Source organism: Microcebus murinus, chromosome 5 (assembly GCF_040939455.1).
Source record: "Microcebus murinus isolate Inina chromosome 5, M.murinus_Inina_mat1.0, whole genome shotgun sequence".
Lineage (NCBI taxonomy): Eukaryota > Metazoa > Chordata > Mammalia > Primates > Cheirogaleidae > Microcebus > Microcebus murinus.
In genome coordinates, this window is record NC_134108.1 from 42,989,565 (window position 1) to 42,996,233 (window position 6,669).

A 6,669-nucleotide genomic window follows, 5' to 3' on the forward strand; every position below is an offset into this window, starting at 1 on the left:
CACCAAAGTCAGGTCATCCTTACCTAATTTGAGGAAAAGTATAGAAAAATCTAATACAAAAGAGGTGGAAATTTTAGGAGGAGATGACCTCAGCCTAATCTTTTCTGCCAAAGGAATAAATACTCTGTCTGATATCAAGCTCTACATAATTATTAGCACATAGCAAAAACTCTACAATAAAAACAACCTTGATTTTATCTACTTTATTGCAATACAAAAAAAAAAAACACCATGTTTAGCAGTTTAAACTTTTTTGTTCTCTATTTTACCTCAACAATGTGCCTTAGCCAATCAGGTAAGAGCAAGATTGTGAATTCAAAGTCCCTACTGATGGGATGAGACACAGCCTTAGTGTGCATTAGAGATAAAAAGGTGAAGAACCTCTTTTTGGCACACTGCTGGCTGGGTGCTTTGGCTGGTGCTAGGCACCCTTCTTATGAGGAGTAAAGATTTTGCCTTGCCTAGACAATCTGTAGTGTCTGACTGTTTTCTTAACAAAACCATGGATTACCTCCAATATGAGTTCATTAGGTTTATTCCTTCTTTAATGCTCCAACAGCAGATATTTAGCAAGATATTAAAATTGCACATGACTCTCCTAGCATAAAACTTTAATTTTGTATTAGTTTTATATGAAAGGCTACTACTAAGATACAGATTTTTTAGAAAGGAGAAAAAAAGTTTTTGTATGTAAGACGTGACCCATTAGTTAGTTATCTGTAGACTTGCAATGATATACAATTATCACATTTCCATTAGCTAAAATAATTTCTACTGATAGATTTTCCCATATTTTTAATTTGTTGTTAAGACCCAATGCTGTTTGTCTTCTAGTCATTCAGCAAACATTTTGTCATTTCCTCAAATATTTAGCAATCCTTTTAACACATGCTAACTTATACACTATACTCTATGACTCTTCTCTTTTCAACTTCTCATTTATTGACTTTGATTTATGTGTCAGATAATACTAGGTATTTTCTCATATAAACCTCTTTTATTTTCAGATTTTTCTGTTTGTACTTATACATTATACATGGTCAATTAAAACCAATTTCCTATCATACTTGCATCAAATTTAACCCTGTTGTGTAAAATTTAATGTAAATTTTCTATTTCTCACCTTTATTCTCAAACCCTGATAGACACTATGAAGGCAAAAGTGGTCAAGGAGCTACACATAAAACAAAACTTGTTAAATAACCAAACTCCACTAGGTATGCATGCCCATATAAACACAAACATAGAAGGTAGAGGACTGCCTCTCATTACTGGGATTGACGACATTCTTGCCAATGATCAGAAAGCTTGGCAACATTCATCTCTTAATATATTTATTGTTACTTGCCTTAAGATAAAATATATATGAATTAAATGGAACTGTCCAACATACACTCTTTTTAATCATTCTCTTTAATATCCCTTGCCAATATTTTATACAGAATTCTCTACTTCTCTATTTGTAATCTATAATTATTTTATGATTGGTCAAGTTTTTAGTAGCAGTTAAATTTTTTTAATAGTATAATATTTGAGAAAATATGAATCATTTGCCATGCTCTGGAAAGGTTAAATAAAATATATTATCTAACCCTGAAAGTTTCAAAGACAGTTTTAAACTTTGCAGAGTTCCTTGAATAGCATTACCACAAGAGTTCTTGCACTTCTTAGGTCCTCAGAGTTTGACTTTATTTAGAAACAAGGTTGTTGCTGAGGTAATTGCTTAACAGGAGGTCAATGGCTACATTGGCTCTGAGAGGTGCTGCTTCCCATTTCCATAGCAACCCTGCATATGGTTTCTCCAAGAAAAATGAAGCATATCTCTTGTTCGAAATCTGGGGAGGAAATATGGAAAGATGAAAATTCTAGATTTGTCATTGAGTGGAGCTCTTCCATTCTTGCTGATGTACCCATTTTGATGTGGACTCTATGGGTCTTAGTTGGAAACCCGAGAACTCCTGGTCATGGACCTTCAGCACAAAGTAGGAAGAATGGAATCCAGAATGGAAGAAATTTAAGGGTCTGAGAGTTTGGTCCAAGTTGTGCTGTGAGTAGCAAGTCCTGCAGCAGTGGGGGGTGGGGGGGACAATGTATTTAGAGAGTGTGAGCACATTCACATGTTCATAGTGGAGTAGGTTAGGTCCTTAACCCAGGATGAACTAGTGTCCTTACAAGAAGAGATAAGATATAGACAGAGACACACACAGAAAAGAGAACCCATGTGAAGACTGACAAAGAGGGAGAATGTTAAGTAAAGTTGTTGGAGAAATTCGAGTGAAGAGGCCTAAAGCTAAGGACTGCTTGGGGCTACCAAAACTTTCAGGAAAGACAATATTCTCCCCTAGAAGACTGATTTCAGAATTCTAGCCTCCAGTATGGTAGAAAAATAAACTTCTGTTGTTGTAGGCATCCAGTTTGAGGTACTTAGTTTTTGTAGCCCTAGGAAAGTAATACACTTTATAATGTCCTTTTAACATCCTCCATAGTATTTTGAAAGTTCCTCATTGTTTTCTATCCTTAATTCAATATTTCTCATTTGTATTTTCTCAGGAATAGTGTTAATGCCACCAGTATTTTACACTTTATCAGCCAGATATTGAAGAGAGTAGTTTCATTTAATCACCTATTTAAATGCAGTAGTACTTAAGGCTTACTCTTTCTTGCTTGTGTTTTCCCTTTTATTTAGCCTGCCAGCTTCGGCCTTTCATCTTTTCAGAAAAACATAAAGGAGATGAACATTTGTACTTATTTTTAATTCTATTGTTATTCTGTTTTCAAAATATTAGTTTCAGCTTTTATCATATTTAATGCCATTCTCTTTTTCTATTTTCTAGCTTCTTCAGTAAAATGGTGAGTTCAATCTTTTCACTCTCATATGTTAACATAACAGCACTTAAAAGTTGTGAATTTTAATTGATCATTCATTAGCAGGTCTTCCTCAAATTATTAGAGCCAGCATAATGAGATAAAACCAATCTTCTCCCAGCTAGGCTCAAGAGGGCATTTCAGCACACTCTTAGAATAATAACTTTTTCAGGCAAACATATACCCAGCATCAAGCTCTGAGAAGGTGTCGCATACCTGTGTGATCCTGGCTATTCTCCCACACTCCCTCTCTTCGACTCTCACAGCAGCCCGACTCTTCTCTGCTCTAAGGTCTTTAAGACTAATCCTCTTATACTCTTGGTCCCAGGCACATTGTTCATCACAGTGACCTTGGATTTCAACCCTACCCCGATTGTCCCCCACCAAGTTCTGGACACAATTTTGCTGAGTATATATTCTATCGCTCCAAATTCCTGAAATGCTATATTAGTGTCCTTAGAAATAATGACCAATTAATTTTTAATCTGAACTTCACCCTCTTGCTAAGCTTAACTTTATATTCTACACTTTGCCACCTCCTGAATCCCTATAATCCATGGTCACTTATCAACCAAGTACTCTGTAACTTCAACCCCTTCGGAAAACTGGTCCTTTTCCAATTTTCTGTAACAAATGTGTCTCTTCCCTCTGAAATTAATGCTTCACTTATCACTCTCTCAATTGATGGATATTTTCATTCTCAGAGTGGATATTTTTCTTCTTCCCTTCTTATTGCTACTTTCAGACAATGAGCCCACCCCCCTATAGATACACACAATTTTGACTTTCATATCATCTAGCCATATCATACATATTGAAACTTCTCCTTGGACCTTGAATGTTTTGTTAAAAAATTAACTCTGAACTGTAGATTAACTGGAGAAAAGGCATAACAATTTATTTAACATGACCACATGAGATCTTTTAGGAAGAAGAAGCAAAGTAGAGGTGAAATTATCCATTTTCATGCTTAAGTTTATCAGAGTATAGACTGTGAATAAATATGGTTGGGCAAAAAGAGAATGATGTTATGTTAAAAAACGATTAGGGAAACACAGCAAAGTCTGTCCAGATTCTTCTTTTTCTTCTGTGTAACATTCTTTCCTACCTAATGTAGGCAGGACCCCTTTGGAACTGATTTCACTTCTACGACTGGGTTTGGGGTTGAACTGTTCTTTTTCCAGCTCTTTGAGACAATTCATTAGGTTGTGTATTTGTGATCTTTTCGATTTTTGGATATAGGCGTTTATGGAAATAAACATTCCTCTCAGGACTCCCTTAGCTGTGTCCCACAGCTTTTGACAACTTGTTTCTCCTTTGTCATTTAGTTCAAAGAATCTTTTGATTACATTCTTTATTTCATCATTTATGAAGTGATCATTCAGCAGAAGGTTGTTTAGTTTCCCTGACTTTGTGTAGAAATGAAAGTTCCTGTTAGGGTTGAATTCTTTTTTTATTCCATTGTGATCTGAAAAGATACATGGTATAATTTCTATTTTATTAAATTGTTTGAGACATGCTTTTGGTCCTAGGATATGGTCAATCTTAGAGAATTACCCACAAGCTGATGAGAAGAATGTATATTCAGTGGTTTTGGGGTAGAATGTCCTGTACACGTCAGTCAGGCCCATTTGTTCTAGAGTTCTGTTTAAGTCCATTATTTCTTTGTTGATTTTCTCTTTGGAGGATCTGTCCTGTGCTGTCAGTGGGGTGTTAAAGTTTCTGACTATTATGGTGTTGCTGTTTATCCATTTGTTTAGATCAAAGTAGCATTTGCTTTATGAATCTGGGTGCACCCAGGTTGGGTGCATATATATTTAGAATTGTTATGTCTTCTTGTTGAACTGTACCCTTCATCATTATATAATGACCTTCTTTGTCTTTTATTACTTTTGTTGCTTTAAAAACTAAGTTATCTGTAATCAGCACTGCCATGCCAGCTTTCTTTTGGCTTCTGTTTGCTTGAAATATTGTTCTCCACCCCTTTACCTTTAGTCTAACAGCATCCTTGCAGGTTAGATGTGTTTCCTGAAGGCAGCAGATACTTGGCTTTTATTTTATTTTTTTTTATCCATTGAACCAGCCTATATCTCTTGAATGAGGAGTTCAAGCCATTCACATTTATTGAGATAACTGATAGGGGGGGCAGATTTCTGTTCATTGTGTTGGGTTGAAATTTGTTGCTTTGTTTTCTCTCTTGAGCCATTGTGGTTTCTGGGCTTTCATCTTTAGCTTTTGAGTAGATTCACATTCGTGAATGTTTATTGTGCTGATCTGTGGGTAACACTGTTTTGAGTACTTCTGGAAGGGCTGGTCTTGTCTTGGTGAATTGTCTCAGTCTTTCCTTATCTGAGAATGTCTTGGTTTCTCCTTCATATACAAAACTTAGTTTTGCAGAAATAAGATTCTAGGCTGGGTGTTATTCTGTTTCAGAAGAGTGAGAACGGGGCCCCAGTTTCTCCTTTCTTGTAAAGTTTCAGTAGGGAAGTTTGGCGTTAGTGGGATTGGCTTTCTTGTGTATATTACTTGCTTCTTTCATCTTACAGCTCATAGAAGGGCTTCTTTAGTTGATATTTTGGTCAGTCTGATGACTGCCTTTGTAAGGTCTTCCTGCTTGTATTGAATCTCCCAGGGGTCCGTTGAGCTCCTTGAACTTTGATATTGAGAATTTTAGCAAGGCCTGGGAATTTTTCCTCTATTATATCTTCAAGCAGCTTATCCAACCCTTGAGTGTTTTCTTATTCTCCTTCGGGCAATCCTGTAACCCCCACATTAGGTTTCTTCACATAATCCCACATTTCTTGTAGGCTTTGCTCCTTTCTCTTGTTTCTCTGTTCTATCTCTGTGACTGATTTATTTAATTGGAAGGTATTATCTTCAATCTCTGAGATTCTTTCTTCTGCTTGATCTACCCTGTTCTTCAGGCTTTCCACTGTGTTTTGTAGTTCCCTGAATTGAGTCTTCACTCCCAGGAGTTCAGTTAGATTTTTCTTTATTGTTTCAATTTCTTTAGTGAATTGTTCTTCCAGGTCCTGGAAACTTTTTGTGTTTTCTTTGTGTCGGATATACAGTTTTTCTTGTAAGTTGTTGAATTTTCTTATGATCCATATACAAAATTCTTCTTCTGTCATTTTAGTGTTGTGATTTTGGTTGATGTACCTTTCTAAGGGGCTGGTGTTCTTCTTAGGGGGTGTGCTTTCTGTTTTAGTCTTCATATTTCCAGAGTTCCTTTCCTGATTTCTTCCCATGTGAATCTGTTGTTGCTTCTTACCTTTAGATTTTCATTTGGATAATGACACGCCTTGTTTTGTCTCTGAGGCAGTAGGTAGTGTTTGTGGGTGAGATTTGACCACACCCTGTATGATGAGTCAGTAGATGTTGTAGAAGGTGTGCAGAATATCCTTCCTGTCAGTAGGTGGTGCTCACTCAGAGGAGTAGGCTGTTGTTTTGGGGTCCTGTAAACAGCTCTTATTTCTCTGGAGAGTCACTCTAGTGCCTGGGTGGTCAGTAGGGCCCTGATTCTTCCAGGTGTGTCCTTATTCTCCACCTCAGTGAGGGCTGGACTGGGAATGAGTCTAGATGGAGCTTGGTTGGGTAAGCCTACCCTCAAGCACAGCAAATGGTGTTAGCAGAGGTCAAAGTTCTGTTCTCTGCTTAAGAAAAGATGTCAGGGAGGGGCTGGAATGGCCCCACTCAGTCAGAAAATCTGCATTGGGGGTGTGGCTGTCTATGACCTGAAGTCTAGAACAGGCCTCACTCCTTTCCACCCTCCCCAACTCCATGGCTTCTCCTGGGTCTCTGCCA

The 6,669-nt window shown here is 37.1% G+C and overlaps 1 protein-coding gene across 3 annotated transcripts in view; it reads right to left on the reverse strand.

Moving 5' to 3' along the window:
- LOC105865363 (amine sulfotransferase-like) overlaps positions 1-3,221 on the reverse strand; it is a 95,747-nt gene extending 92,526 nt beyond the window's left edge. For 2 of the 3 annotated variants that reach the window (XM_076003036.1, XM_076003034.1), the window contains exon 1: positions 3,082-3,221. The gene's annotated coding sequence lies outside the window, so the exon portion shown is untranslated. Of the gene's footprint in view, positions 1-1,647; positions 1,836-3,081 lie in introns of all 3 variants that reach the window. The other variant, XM_076003035.1, reaches the window with a different exon arrangement.
- Positions 3,222-6,669: the final 3,448 nt, after the last annotated feature.